The sequence below is a fragment of the Vicia villosa genome, linkage group LG7 (assembly GCF_029867415.1).
Source record: "Vicia villosa cultivar HV-30 ecotype Madison, WI linkage group LG7, Vvil1.0, whole genome shotgun sequence".
Classification (NCBI taxonomy): Eukaryota; Viridiplantae; Streptophyta; class Magnoliopsida; order Fabales; family Fabaceae; genus Vicia; species Vicia villosa.
The window spans coordinates 62,152,504-62,169,057 of record NC_081186.1 but is presented as its reverse complement, the minus strand read 5'-3'; the positions used below and the strand labels follow the sequence as shown (position 1 = coordinate 62,169,057).

The 16,554-nt window shown below is 36.2% G+C and overlaps 1 pseudogene; it reads left to right on the top strand.

Annotated features, from left to right (window-relative positions):
• Positions 1-12,083: 12,083 nt before the first annotated feature.
• Positions 12,084-13,212, top strand: LOC131617287 (protein PHOSPHATE-INDUCED 1-like; annotated as a pseudogene).
• The last annotated feature ends 3,342 nt before the right edge of the window (positions 13,213-16,554 follow it).

Below are 16,554 nucleotides of genomic sequence, written 5' to 3'. Positions count from 1 at the left end.
TCTGTACCTTGAAACGTATTGGTTATCACCCAAAATTTCAAAAGTTATTGCATTTCCGACCTCGGACCTATTTTCGCAATGTTAAGTTTGTAACGTTAATTGTATACCTGCTTGATATTTGAAACAATATCTGGTCTTTTCGCTTCAAATTGGTAAGTATGTTTCTCGGTGCAACTTTGATTATCGATAATTCTGAAATAACATCATTCTCTTCTCGGTACAACAAATGCTTTATTTCTACTAGTGTCTGAAGGATAGAAAAACACTTAGAAAGGGGGGGTTTGAATAAGTGTAGCTTTAAAAACTTGACAGATAAAAATAAATTGCACAGTTATTTTTATCCTGGTTCGTTGTTAACTAAACTACTCCAGTCCACCCCCGCAGAGATGATTTACCTCAACTGAGGATTTAATCCACTAATCGCACGGATTACAATGGTTCTCCACTTAGTCAGCAACTAAGTCTTCCAGAGTCTTCTGATCACACACTGATCACTCCAGGAACAACTGCTTAGATACCCTCTAAGACTTTTCTAGAGTATTCTGATCCACACGATCACTCTAGTTACAACCTGCTTAGATAACCTCTAAGACTTCCTAGAGTATTCTGATCCACACGATCACTCTAGTTCCTTACAACTTAATATAATCAATTCTAAGAGTATTACAAATGCTTCTTAAAAGCGATAATCACAAACTGTGATATTTCTCTTAACGTTTAAGCTTAATCTCACTAATATATTACAACAACAATGTAGTGAGCTTTGATGAAGATGAAGATTCTGAGTTTTGATTTGAACAGAGTTTCAGCAAGTTGATATTCACAGAATAGGTGTAGAATTCGTTGACCTTGCTTCTCATCAGAACTTCATATTTATAGGCGTTGGAGAAGATGACCGTTGAGTGCATTTAATGCTTTGCGTGTTCCGTACAGCATCGCATTTAATGTTATACGCTTTTGTCAACTACCTCGAGCCTTGTACACGCTGTGTCTACTGACGTAGCCTTTAGTAGCTTTTAACGTTCCTTTTGTCAGTCAGCGTAGCTTGCCACTTGTACTTCCTTTTGATCTGATGTTTGTGAATACAACGTTTGAATATCATCAGAGTCAAACAGCTTGGTGCAAAGCATCTTCTGATCTTCTGACCTTGAAGTGCTTCTGAGCGTGATACCATCAGAACTTCAGTGCTTCTGTTCTCTTGTTCTTCTGATGCTTCCATAGACCCATGTTCTGATTCTGCTTCGACCATCTTCTGATGTCTTGCCAGACCATGTTCTGATGTTGCATGCTGAACCCTTTGAGACAAAGCTTCTGAGCGCTGAATTATGCATACTCTTTATATATTTCCTGAAAAGGAAATTGCATTGGATTAGAGTACCATATTATCTTAAGCAAAATTCATATTATTGTTATCATCAAAACTAAGATAATTGATCAGAACAAATCTTGTTCTAACAATCTCCCCCTTTTTGATGATGACAAAAACATATATAAATGATATGAATTTGCGATCAGAAAGAGCAGACGGCAAAAGACAAATTACACAGCTATAGCATAAGCATATGAATATGTCTCCCCCTGAGATTAACAATCTCCCCCTGAGATAAATAATCTCCCCCTGAAATAAATACTCGAAGAACTTTAATAAAAGACTTCCCTGATTATTTCGGTAGAGACGATCACATAAGCTTCTGTCTTTAGAGAATTCATAGCTTCTGACTTCTGCTTCCATTGGACAGCTTCAGAACTAGAATTTCCTTAGATCCCTAGAACACTCACAGCTTCTGATTCCTGCTTCCATCTAGGACAGCTTCAGAACTTGAATTTCTTTGATCTTCTGAACATTCACAGCTTCTGATTTCTGCTTCCATCTAGGACAGCTTCAGAACTTGAATTTCTTTGATCTTCTGAACATTCACAGCTTCTGATTTCTGCTTCCATTTAGGACAGCTTCAGAACTTGAGTTTTCTGGATCTTTAGAACATTCGCAGCTTCTGATTTCTGCTTCCCTCGGATAGCTTCAGAGCTTTGAATTTCCACCAACATCACTTCATGCTAGATTTATATCAGAACATTGTTGAATGTACCAGAGCATCATCAGAGCATCTCTACATCCTGAAATGTTACAGAACAAAAACTAATCGACAAAAGTCAGCATGAACGAGTCAGAACATAAAATGTATATTCGAACACATTATATGTATCAGAGCCATATAGGCTAAAATAATGTATCAGAGCAAATAGAATTTTGTCAGAACAAATAGACAAATATGGATCAAATTCTATTATCAGTGCTTCTGATTCATTTTCTTTCTTGCTTCTGATTTCTGAAGCTTGACAGTACTCAGCTTGCTTCAGTTTCCATGAGTTTATTCTTTTTACAGAATAACACTTCTTATGGTTTTGCTTCTGTGTTTGCTTTGAAGATTCTCTTCACTTCTTTATACCTGCAAAACACTTAAACCATATAGAACTTGCAGTTCTTGTTAGAAAATGTGTGGGAGCTTTACCCAGCAACTGATAGATTAATCAAATCATTTATCATTTATCTTCTCCCCCTTTTGTCATAACATCAAAAAGAATATTTCAAAAGATTCAGATGAATAAAACGACAAATAAAATCACTGGAATGTAAAAACAAAGAAACTTTTCATTGATAATCAAAAAGAAAGATTACAAAAGATTCTTATGTTTAACAAGCAGATGCAACAAGGAAAGAAAACTACTAAGACCAAAGCCTAAGACCCTAGCTAAGACAAAGTCTGTGCCAGCATGCCATGAAGGAGTGAAACGCATCATTGACTGCTTCTTGGGCTTCCAGGCGAGGGGTCAGGGAGACTTGGTTCTGATGCAGATCTTCCACAATCTTTATCAGAGACAACATTCTCAGCAGGTGAAGATGAGGAGATTTCTTTGGAATGGGTTGAGGGAGAGGAAAGGTTAGATGAGGAGGAAGTTGAGTCTTGTAGGTAAAAAGATGATGAAGAAGATGGAGATGATGGAGGGCTTTCACCAGGGGGTTGAAACACACGTCTAGAATAGTTTCCAGATAACATTGCTTCGAATGGATTCACCTTGAGAGGGTCATAGGTGATCTTTATCTTTTTGGGTTTGGAAGGAGATGTTTCAACAGTTTTTCTCTTTTTGTTTTGATCATTTTCATGGTTTCCTGGGCTTGATGAAGAGTTCATGATGGGTTTGCAGATAATGAGCAGCTAGGGTTTGATATGAATGCAAAAAGATAGAGAAGGAAAACAAGGACAGAGTGTAATAGAGAAAATATAAGAGGGAAAGAGAAGCGTTTGAAGAGAATTTAAAAGAAATAAAATGAAACAAATGATGAAGAGCATTTAATGTTACGTGACATGAGGAGAGATAATAAAGACAAATGAGGTGACTAGCACAGTTACCTATGGTCGGCGTCCCTTCAACTGCACGCGCGCTTATCCATGAACAGTAACGACAGGTTTACCATCCCGGGATAAAACGTTACAGCTGTTTTGCTTTAAAAGAGGTTCTGAATCAACTTAGATAATGAAACGTTAGTAATAACCGAATCATAATTTCTAAAAGATTTCAATCAGAACTTCTGATTAAAAAAAATTATCCACTTTCAATTCAGAAGATACTCATACATAAGAACTTCTCATCTTCTCATTCTGGGCATAAATCCATACTGATGTTCTTCAGAATGAACTTAAACCTATCTTCAGCCAGGGGTTTTGTAAAAATATCAGCCCATTGATGGTCTGTATCAACAAAGTTTAAAGATATAACACCCTTCTGAACATAGTCCCTTATGAAATGATGTTTAATCTCAATATGTTTAGCTTTTGAATGAAGAATAGGATTCTTAGATAAACATATAGCAAAAGTATTATCACAGAATATAGGAATGTTACTCTCATATATCTGATAATCTTCTAACTGACTCTTCATCCAGAGCATCTGTGTACTGCAACCAGCAGCAGCGACATATTCTGCTTCTGTTGTTGATAGAGCAATAGTTGCTTGCTTCTTGCTATACCAGGAGATCAAATGACTTCCAAGAAATTGGCAACTTCCTGAAGTACTCTTTCTTTCAATTCTGTCTCCAGCATAGTCAGCATCGCAGAATCCTACTAAGTTGTATTCTTTAGATTTTCTGTAAACTAAGCCAACATTAGTAGTACCTTTCAGATACCTTAGAATTCTCTTAACAGCAGTTAAATGAGATTCTCTAGGATCTGATTGGAATCTAGCACACAAACAAACACTGAACAAAATATCAGGTCTAGAAGCAGTCAAATATAGAAGAGATCCAATCATACCTCTGTATAACTTCTGATCTACCTTCTTACTTACCTCATCCTTACCTAGGATGCATGTTGGATGCATAGGAGTTTTGGCTTCTTTGCAGTCTAGAAGATTAAACTTCTTCAGAAGTTCCTTCACATACTTGGTTTGGTGAACATACGTTCCTTCTGATGTTTGATTTATTTGTATTCCAAGGAAATACTTGAGTTCTCCCATCATGCTCATTTCAAACTCAGCCTGCATAGACTCAGCAAACTCCTTTCCAAGTGTAGCATTAGATGTTCCAAAAATAATATCATCTACATATATTTGACAAATTAAAATATCCCTTTTAAAGGTTTTACAAAAGAGAGTAGTGTCCACTTTTCCTCTAGTGAAACCATTATCCAGAAGGAAAGAACTTAAGCGTTCATACCAAGCTCTGGGAGCTTGTTTCAATCCATACAATGATTTCTTTAGTTTAAAAACATGATTAGGAGACATAGAGTCTTCAAAACCAGGAGGTTGATGGACATAAACTTCTTCATCTATATAACCATTTAAGAAGGCACTCTTAACATCCATCTGATAGAGAGTGATATTATGTTGAGTGGCAAATGAAATTAATAGACGAATAGATTCTAACCTGGCCACTGGTGCAAAGGTTTCTGTATAGTCAATCCCTTCTTGCTGACTATAACCCTGAGCCACCAGTCTGGCTTTGTTCCTTACCACTTCACCTTTCTCACTGAGCTTGTTTCTGAAGACCCATTTTGTACCGATTATATTGAATCCATCTGGTCTAGGAACAAGATCCCAAACATCATTCCTTGTAAACTGATTCAGTTCTTCTTGCATAGCAATTATCCAGTCTGGATCTTCTAGAGCATGATCAACAGAAGTTGGCTCGATCAAAGATACAAGACCTAATTGACAGTCTGCATTGTTCTTAAGGAATGCTCTTGTTCTGATTGGATCATCCTTCTTTCCAAGAATGACATCTTCTGAATGATCAGAGATGAGTCTGGATGATCTTCTGACAGGTGGTTCTTCAGAAATGCTTAGATTCTCCAGAGAAGCTGATACTTGATCTTCAGATTCTTTGCTTCTGAGAAGCTTTGCTTCTGATGCGTTGCTTCTTGGCTCAACAACTTCTGATATATCAATATCCCAATCTGCAAAATTATCAAACTGCTTTGGTTTTTCAGAACCAAGCTTATCATCAAACCTGATATTGATTGATTCTTCTACAATCAATGTTTCAGTATTGTATACTCTGTAGCCTTTTGAGCGTTCAGAATATCCAAGAAGGAAACATTTTTGTGCTTTGGAATCAAACTCACCAAGATGATCTTTAGTGTTCAGAATAAAGCATACACATCCAAAAGGATGGAAATATGAAATGTTGGGCTTTCTATTCTTCCACAATTCATAAGGAGTCTTATTTAGAATAGGTCTGATAGAGATTCTATTCTGAATATAGCATGCAGTGTTTATTGCTTCTGCCCAGAAATGCTTAGCCATATTGGTTTCATTGATCATGGTTCTGGCCATTTCTTGCAGAGTCCTATTCTTTCGTTCTACAACTCCATTTTGCTGTGGAGTTCTAGGACAAGAGAAATCATGGGCAATACCATTTTCTTTGAAGAAATCTTCAAAGGATCTGTTCTCAAATTCACCACCATGATCACTTCTGACCTTTATGATTTTACACTCTTTTTCAGATTGAATCTGAATGCAGAAATCGAAGAACACTGAATGAGACTCATCCTTGTGTTTCAAGAATTTTACCCACGTCCAGCGGCTATAATCATCTACGATGACTAATCCATATTTCTTCCCTCTGACAGATGCTGTTTTGACTGGGCCAAACAGATCAATGTGCAAGAGTTCTAATGGCCTTGAGGTAGAAACAACATTCTTGGACTTGAATGCAGGTTTGGAGAACTTGCCCTTCTGACATGCTTCACAAAGAGCATCTGATTTGAATTTCAGATTAGGGAGTCCTCTGACAAGATCCAGTTTGTTAATCTGAGAAATCTTTCTCAAACTAGCATGACCTAATCTTCTGTGCCAGACCCACTGCTCTTCAGAAACAGACATAAGACAAGTCACCTTCTGACTCATAAGATCTTGCAGATCTGTCTTATAAATGTTGTTCTTCCTCTTGCCTGTAAATAGGATTGAGCCATCCTTCTGATTTACAGCCTTGCAAGACTCTTGATTAAAGATTATATCATAACCATTGTCACTCAATTGACTGATAGATAAGAGGTTATGTGTTAATCCTTCTACAAGAAGTACATTAGAAATGGAAGAAGAGTTACCAGACTTTATAGTTCCAGAGCCAATTATCTTGCCCTTCTGATCTCCTCCAAACTTGACTTCTCCTCCGGACTTAAGCACCAGGTCTTGGAACATAGACCTTCTTCCTGTCATGTGTCGTGAGCATCCAGAGTCCAGGTACCACGACATGTTGTGCTTTGTCCTTTTTGCAGTCAAGGATATCTGCAATAGGAATAATCTTATCCTTAGGTACCCACATCTTTTTGGGTCCTTTCTTGTTAGATTTTCTCAAGTTCTGATTGAACTTGGGTTTAACATTGTAAGCAATAGGAGGAACAACATGATAATTTTTAATGTGAGTCTCATGATATTTCCTAGGTTGTGTCACATGCTTTTTGGTGTGTGTAATGTGAAAACTTTGAGCATGTGAAGTGTGCCTAATATCATGGGAGTGGCCATACTTGATCTGATCATACAATGGCTTGTATGTGAATTTCATTTCATCAACAGGTTCAAGTTTGTATGGGGTTTCACCCTCAAAACCAATGCCGACTCTTTTGTTTCCAGACACAGCATATATCATAGAAGCTAGCTGACTTCTGCCAATACTTCTAGATAAGAACTTCCTGAAACTTAAATCATATTCTTTCAGAATATGGTTTAGACCAGGAGTGGATTTTTCTGAATCAGAAGGAGATCCAACATTATTGGATAATTTTAAAAGTTTTTCTTTTAATTCAGAATTCTCCGACTCAAGCTTCTTTGTTTCAAATTCAAATAGCTTTTTCAGCTTTTTGTATTTGAGACTGATTTGAGACTTGAGTTCCAGAAGTTCAGTTAGACCGGAAACTAACTCATCTCTAGTAAGTTCAGAAAATACCTCTTCAGAATCTGATTCTGATGTAGATTCTGATCCGTCATCTTCTGTCGCCATCAGCGCACAGTTAGCCTGCTCATCTTCAGAGTCTGAATCATCTTCTGACTCATCCCAGGTTGCCATAAGACCTTTCTTCTTATGAAACTTCTTCTTGGGATTTTCCTTCTGAAGATTTGGACATTCATTCTTGAAGTGTCCAGGCTCATTGCATTCATAGCACATGACCTTCTTCTTGTCAAATCTTCTATCATCAGAAGATTCTCCACGTTCAGATTTCTTTGAACTTCTGAAGCCTCTGAACTTCCTTTGCTTGTTCTTCCAGAGTTGATTCAGTCTTCTGGAGATCAAGGACAGTTCATCTTCTTCTTCAGATTCTGATTCTTCAGGATCTTCTTCTCTAGCCTGAAAAGCGTTAGTGCATTTCTTGATATTGGATTTTAATGCAATAGACTTACCTTTCTTTTGAGGTTCATTTGCGTCCAGCTCTATTTCATGACTTCTCAAGGCACTGATAAGCTCTTCCAGAGAAACTTCATTCAGATTCTTTGCAATCTTGAATGCAGTCACCATAGGACCCCATCTTCTAGGTAAGCTTCTGATGATCTTCTTTACGTGATCAGCCTTGGTGTATCCCTTGTCAAGAACTCTCAATCCAGCAGTAAGAGTTTGAAATCTTGAAAACATCTTTTCAATGTCTTCATCATCCTCCATCTTGAAGGCTTCATACTTCTGAATTAAAGCGAGAGCTTTAGTCTCCTTGACTTGAGCATTTCCTTCATGAGTCATTTTCAAGGACTCATATATGTCATAGGCCGTTTCCCTGTTAGATATCTTCTCATACTCAGCATGAGAGATAGCATTCAGCAAAATAGTTCTGCATTTATGATGATTCCTGAAAAGCTTTTTCTGATCATCATTCATTTCTTGCCTTGTCAGCTTTACGCCACTGGCATTTACTGGATGTTTGTAACCATCCATCAGAAGATCCCATAGATCACCATCTAGACCAAGAAAGTAACTTTCCAGTTTATCTTTCCAGTATTCAAAGTTTTCACCATCAAATACCGGCGGTCTAGTATAACCATTGTTACCGTTGTATTGCTCAGCAGAGCCAGATGTAGATGCAGGTGTAGACTTTTCACTTTCATCAACCATCTTTTACTGAAGCGTTTTTCTCTTCCTGAATCTTTTCTAAACACGGTTAAGTGCTTGCACCTTAGAACCGGCGCTCTGATGCCAATTGAAGGATAGAAAAACACTTAGAAAGGGGGGGTTTGAATAAGTGTAGCTTTAAAAACTTGACAGATAAAAATAAATTGCACAATTATTTTTATCCTGGTTCGTTGTTAACTAAACTACTCCAGTCCACCCCCGCAGAGATGATTTACCTCAACTGAGGATTTAATCCACTAATCGCACGGACTACAATGGTTCTCCACTTAGTCAGCAACTAAGTCTTCCAGAGTCTTCTGATCACACACTGATCACTCCAGGAACAACTGCTTAGATACCCTCTAAGACTTTTCTAGAGTATTCTGATCCACACGATCACTCTAGTTACAACCTGCTTAGATAACCTCTAAGACTTCCTAGAGTATTCTGATCCACACGATCACTCTAGTTCCTTACAACTTAATGTAATCAATTCTAAGAGTATTACAAATGCTTCTTAAAAGCGATAATCACAAACTGTGATATTTCTCTTAACGTTTAAGCTTAATCTCACTAATATATTACAACAGCAATGTAGTGAGCTTTGATGAAGATGAAGATTCTGAGTTTTGATTTGAACAGAGTTTCAGCAAGTTGATATTCACAGAATAGGTGTAGAATTCGTTGACCTTGCTTCTCATCAGAACTTCATATTTATAGGCGTTGGAGAAGATGACCGTTGAGTGCATTTAATGCTTTGCGTGTTCCGTACAGCATCGCATTTAATGTTATACGCTTTTGTCAACTACCTCGAGCCTTGTACACGCTGTGTCTACTGACGTAGCCTTTAGTAGCTTTTAACGTTCCTTTTGTCAGTCAGCGTAGCTTGCCACTTGTACTTCCTTCTGATCTGATGTTTGTGAATACAACGTTTGAATATCATCAGAGTCAAACAGCTTGGTGCAAAGCATCTTCTGATCTTCTGACCTTGAAGTGCTTCTGAGCGTGATACCATCAGAACTTCAGTGCTTCTGTTCTCTTGTTCTTCTGATGCTTCCATAGACCCATGTTCTGATTCTGCTTCGACCATCTTCTGATGTCTTGCCAGACCATGTTCTGATGTTGCATGCTGAACCCTTTGAGACAAAGTGTAACGCCCCAGACTGCTTTCGGGATGATCGACTAACCCCACAAACCAACACGGGTCTTTTCAGCATGCTTTGACCTCACTCGCACGCTTTCCAGGAAACTTCCCAGAAGGTCACCCATCCCAATACTACTCCAAGTCAAGCACGCTTAACTGTGGAGTTCTTATGGAACGGGCTCCCGAAAAGAAGATGCATCTTGTTGGTATAGGTAGTACCTATCAATCCTTATAAGCTTTCCTTCAACCATGCAGTCCCATACCTGCACAGCTTTAGAATCCCTCTCATTCCGATGTGGCGACCACCCTTGCCCTCTTCGGCCTCAGGTGTTCCATGCGGTGCAACCAACCCTCGCCTTCTTCGGCCTCGGGTGTTACATGCCCACCAGCTTCCGCATGGTTCGTCCTCGAACCACATCGTACTGGGAGAGGTCTGGCTCTGATACCATTTGTAACGCCCCAGACTGCTTTCGGGATGATCGACTAACCCCACAAACCAACACGGGTCTTTTCAGCATGCTTTGACCTCACTCGCACGCTTTCCAGGAAACTTCCCAGAAGGTCACCCATCCCAATACTACTCCAAGTCAAGCACGCTTAACTGTGGAGTTCTTATGGAACGGGCTCCCGAAAAGAAGATGCATCTTGTTGGTATAGGTAGTACCTATCAATCCTTATAAGCTTTCCTTCAACCATGCAGTCCCATACCTGCACAGCTTTAGAATCCCTCTCATTCCGATGTGGCGACCACCCTTGCCCTCTTCGGCCTCAGGTGTTCCATGCGGTGCAACCAACCCTCGCCTTCTTCGGCCTCGGGTGTTACACAAAGCTTCTGAGCGCTGAATTATGCATACTCTTTATATATTTCCTGAAAAGGAAATTGCATTGGATTAGAGTACCATATTATCTTAAGCAAAATTCATATTATTGTTATCATCAAAACTAAGATAATTGATCAGAACAAATCTTGTTCTAACAGTGTCATGGTCGGACCTTGCTATCACAACGCCAAATCCAAGTTTACTAGCTTCATTTCGGACCCACTCTAGCAAATGTTCACGACAAGTGAAAGTCATTTCATTTGTAAATTGTGGTCGAGCATCCACCGCAATGATAATCATTTTAACATTGTTAATCATCTCTTTAGGCTTAGCATCTTCTTTGGCCTCTTCCAGTACTTCTAAATCATCTCTGGCAATGTTGTCAGGATGCACCATACCTAACATGTGCAAAAAACATACATACTGTCAAAGTTGTATTTTGAAATCTGTAACAGATCTTATTTCGATATGCACTTTTGAAATAAGTTTGATGGATTTCGGAAATGCATATTCGTAGTCACGCAGTTTCTTCTTCCACAAATCAGTACCAATGCAGTGAAATGAGGGATGAAATGAGAAAATTTTACCTCAAATTGTAGCTTTCTATGCTCTCCTTGATATGATGAACCAATTGAAATTTGGTTTGGAGACGAAAAATTGGTTCAAAATTAATGTGGATTTGGGGAGGGTTTTAGTTTTGTGTGGAAGAAAATGAATGAAATAGTTGAGGGAAAAATGTATATGAAGTGTTTTTTCGGATACGCATCTCCCAAAAAAATACCTGACATTTTAAATCCTACGTTTAAATGAAAAAAAGTTCAAAGAATGATTATTTCGGATATACATATCCGAAATAATGTGATATGAGTGTTTTACAGAGATGCATATCCGAAAGGTACTTTGAGATTTTCAGAGATATTTTTCACCCATATGGATATATAAAGAAATTCCCCTATTTATATGTTTTGGCCCTCCACACCGAAACGGACTTGAGCCGGACTGACCTATTTGCCGGCTCTAATTCTAACACCTCTAATATAATCACATCTAATTTGAAAGAAAATAAGAATATCATAAGAAAAGAGTCTAAACAAAATTAGCCTCCAATTTTAAATTATGATTTTAAAATAAAAATCTAGAATTGTTAGCCGCCAATTTTGCAAGCAAATCCAGCTAATATTTATGAAGGAATAAAAGTGACGCTCTTCAATTCTAATGAACCCAAAAACAAAGGGCATGCCTTTTACAAACGGAACTCGTCTTTGTCGTTATGTTTCATAGCTGTGCTGTGCTGTTTTTGTCCCGACTCCCTACCAGTCTATCGATCAAATATTCATCCATATTTGGCAGCTAGTGGTACAAACACGTGAATTTGGTTATTATTATTAAAGATACCCCAAAATCATACTAACTGCAACGCGTATTCTAGCTGGCAACTCACACATAATATGACTTCAACCATACTCTCCACTCTATTACTTTTACTTTCAACATTCCTTTCCAAAACACTTGCACTATATATACTTCCAACCTCATCTCACTTTTCAATCATCTCACAACACCACCCATCTACTTCTGCATCTAATTACTTTCTTATTTTTCCCAATACAAAACCCAAATGGCATCTCTTAACATTAGTATGGTATTCACTCTTTTTCTCACAATTTCTCTACTTCATCTCATTTCAGCAAGAAAACTTACTGAATCAGACCAACAACTTCTAAAATTTCAATACCACAAAGGTCCTCTCCTAACTGGCAAAATCTCTGTAAACCTTATTTGGTATGGAAAATTCAAACCATCCCAGAGCCATCATCACTGATTTCATTACCTCACTCTCTTCTCCCAAACAAACTACCACATCACAACCCTCCGTTGCCACATGGTGGAAATCAACAGAAAAATACTATCACCTCATAAACAAGAAATCACATTATCTTGCTCTCTCCCTGGGTGCTCAAATTCTGGACGAGAATTACTCATTAGGAAAATCTCTCACAACCAACCAAATCATTAAACTCGCATCTAAAGGACAACAACAAAACGCCATCAATGTTGTTCTAACGGCTGCCGATGTTGCAGTTGACGGTTTTTGTTCAAGTAGGTGTGGAACACACGGTTCTTCTTACGGTGCGCGCGTGAACGGAAAACAACACAAATTCGCGTACATTTGGGTTGGGAATTCAGAAACACAATGTGCTGGTCAGTGTGCTTGGCCATTTCACCAACCAATTTACGGTCCACAAAGTTCACCATTGGTTGCACCAAACAATGATGTTGGTCTCGATGGAATGATTATAAATGTGGCAAGTCTTTTAGCAGGAACAGTAACAAACCCTTTAGGGAATGGATATTATCAAGGACCAAAAGAGGCTCCATTGGAAGCATCTTCAGCATGTACTGGTGTTTATGCAAAAGGGGCATATCCTGGTTATGCTGGAGATGTGTTGGTGGACAAAGCAAGTGGTGCTAGTTACAATGCAAATGGTGTTAATGGAAGAAAATATCTGTTGCCTGCCATTGTTGATCCTAAAACCTCAATTTGCTCAACACTGGTATAGAGAAAATTTAGTTTTAGTTAGATATTCTTTGATTTGTTCATTCAATTAATTTGTTATACTGCATTATAAAAATACGAAATAGAGTTTTTATGGCTATATTCCACATTATTTTTTCGCACTTTTATTTATAAGTTTATCACATCACCATATTGTTAGCAACAGTCCATGCTTTTTCTTATCAGAAGTCCTTTAGAGTATCTCCAACCGTGAATCCATTTTTAGGTTTTTTGTGGGACCTATTAAACCACTTTAGCTTAAAGCAATTTAACTAATTTTTGGCTCTAATAGTACAACTTTGAAGAACTCATATTAGGTCCCACAACTTTAGTTTATATATTAATATTTTATTCATATTAAATTTTATATCACTTAAAATAATAATAAGAATAAATTTTTGGAAAAAAAATTAAAATTTTATAAATAAAATAATGAAATTATGAGAGAGAAAATAAAAGTGAAAAAATTGTGTTGGTAACGTTGCTTGTTTTAATATTTTAATACTGTGTTAATAAAAAAAATAGAGTTTTAATAAAAAAATTGTGTTGGTAAAAATAGAGTTTTAAAATTGTGTTGGTAAAATTGTGTTAATAAAAAAAATAAGTTGAGAAAACAAAAGAAGCAAATAGAATTTTAATATTTTAATATAAAAAATTGATGAAGTAACGTTGCATGTTATTAATCCGTTGAACAGCTGTAGCAATGCTTTTGTCAAAAAATTTGCTGCCATGCAGGCGAACCATGATGAAAAACCTCCGCTGGAGGTGGTCTTACATCTTCATTTCATTAATTTATTAAAAAAGTAGTAAGAGACCCGTGCTCCCACACGGATAATTTAATTATGATGTTGTATAAAATATATTTGGACACATGTAAATTTGAAATGAATGATTTAATTATAAATGAATAAAAATCATAAAAGTTTAACTGTATTCAATAACCATATAAAAAAGGACATGTGTGTTGAAGAAAAAAAAAAGAAATTTTAAGAAATAAAAATATTAAATTTTAGAAATAGATACAAAATTTGAAATATTTACTTATTTTTAAAATAAACAAAAATCATATAAATTTAATTATATTAAATATTAAATAATCATAAAAAAAAAGAAAAAAAATAGGGAGATGGAGAAAAAATTAAAGATAAAAATTTTATCTCTTAAATTAAGATAATGATTGATTAAATTAAAATAGATATTGTCTTGATAGTGACCCGTGAAAAAAATTAATAATTAATCTCATATTTATTAAAATTTTGTTATATGCAGAGAAGGAAACATGGCATTGGAGGAAGACATATTTCTGCTGCTACTTGGAGTTTTGATTTGAGTTAATTTTAGATATAGTTTAGTTGATTGAAGTTATTTAATTATTTTGTATTAATCACTTTGTATTAGTACATGGTTGTCATGTACCAAAACATGTTGAATTCTTAATTTTTAGAGTGGATGTAGTGGAACATGTTGATCATAATTAAGTTATTTTTATCGTGTAGCAGAACATGTTGAATTTTGCATTATTGTTAAACTACCAAATATATTTAGCTCTAGCCTTTAAAAGTAATGAAGCAAATATTTTTGTTTGATTTTGTCATTTAATAAAACAATCCAGCAATTCATAAAACAGTAACAATTAATAAAACCATGGTAATTTTACATTAGTAGTTTTACAGTAGCAATTTTTTAATTTTTCAATAAAACAATAGCAATTTTATGGTAGCAATTTTGTCATTTATGCCAACTTTCAATTTTGCCATTCTCAACATCATAACTTCATCAAGATGTAGGTGATTGGAGTAATCTTTGCATTATAATTAATTACAATTCTATCTGTTATAACTCTATACAGTCCTGAATAATATGGTATATGACAGCAACATTAGCCTTTGAGTTGATAAAATTAACAACCTCATCATCAGTAACTCATCATCAGTAACTCATCATCAGTAACAGTTTCAAAGACCAAAGTTAATTGTATCAAGCTCCAACCAATTTGGTTTAGTATTCCTGTAACAAATTGAAATTGGGTAATTTAGTATTAAAATCAAACACATGGAGTCCATTAAAATCTAACCAATTTTAAAGGGAGGAGAAATCATGAAATGACGGTGTCTAGACATACAAACACAATTCAGCAGTGTTTGAGTATGCGGAGAAGAAAAGGTGCAGAAGACAAGGAAGAACTATAATTAAATCTTAACTGCAACATCATGTACATTCACCCCGAGCTATCGCGTAAATCAATTGGCACAGATCGGTTTTGTATCAAACACCAAAAATATAAAAGAATTCAACATCACTAACAGGCTCCCATAATCGATTTAATTTCTAACAAAAAAGGGCTAAGAGAAAATCAGAAACGGAATAGAATTCTTACAGGTTCATAGCAGCAAGTCACTAATATAAACTAACTCACATAAACCAAGTTATGAATACTCAACGACATATTGATGGATTTGGTCTCCTCTTGCATATGTCCTTCACTTTCTAAAACCAACTCACATAAATCAAGTTATCAAAACCAACTCATATAAACTAACTCATCAAATGAAAATATAAATAATTTTTAGCTAATAGTAGTGACCAAGGTTTTAACTACAGTCCAAAATTTAATCTGCATGCATAATTACACCCACAAATACAATAGTGTCCAACGGCCGCGAATTATAATCTGTCGACGTGCAAATTGCAGCCAGATTGATAATCTACAACAAAAACAACATCATTTAAATTTATTCAAAAATTATTCTGCACAAATTGTTGCATGTCATCTCTATGAGAAACTCTTTCAACCTACAACAAAAACTCTTTCAACCTACAACAAAAACTCTTTCGGGCAACTTAATAGTCTTCAAACTAAACCATGTCAATTTTATTTAGAGATTTAGATACTGAATTTGCTGGCAAATCTATCAGGTGTAACTTACATGTTTCTCCGGTTGTATTCACTTCAACAAAAACTTTCAATGGTTTCCTGCGTATTTTTGCTACAGCACAATCAAGAAGGTTTTCTATCTACAAACAAAGAAAAAATTAACTAAAACCAGAAATGAAGAAGAAACATTTGCAATACAATATAAAAAAAGGAAGCTAAGATCATGATAGCACTAAATCAAAATACATTCTTTGATAAAACATATTAGGTTGACTATTTTCCAAAACAGTTTGAGATAAATTTTATTGCTTAGAACAAAATTATTAAGAAATTGATAATAAAAGGCAGTGTTGCAGTTACTTCTAGTCAGTGCGGCAATTACTTCTAGTCAGTATTCACCGTGGCGTGCATCTAGTGTAAGGCCCATCACTAAAATCACCATTGAGAAACATCCTATACCGTACATAGACTACTTTAAACATCAAATAGATAAACAATATAACCATCCAAGTGAAATTCCAAAATGTTAAAATAAATTTCGGCGTGTTACAACTGTTTCCGTGTCCA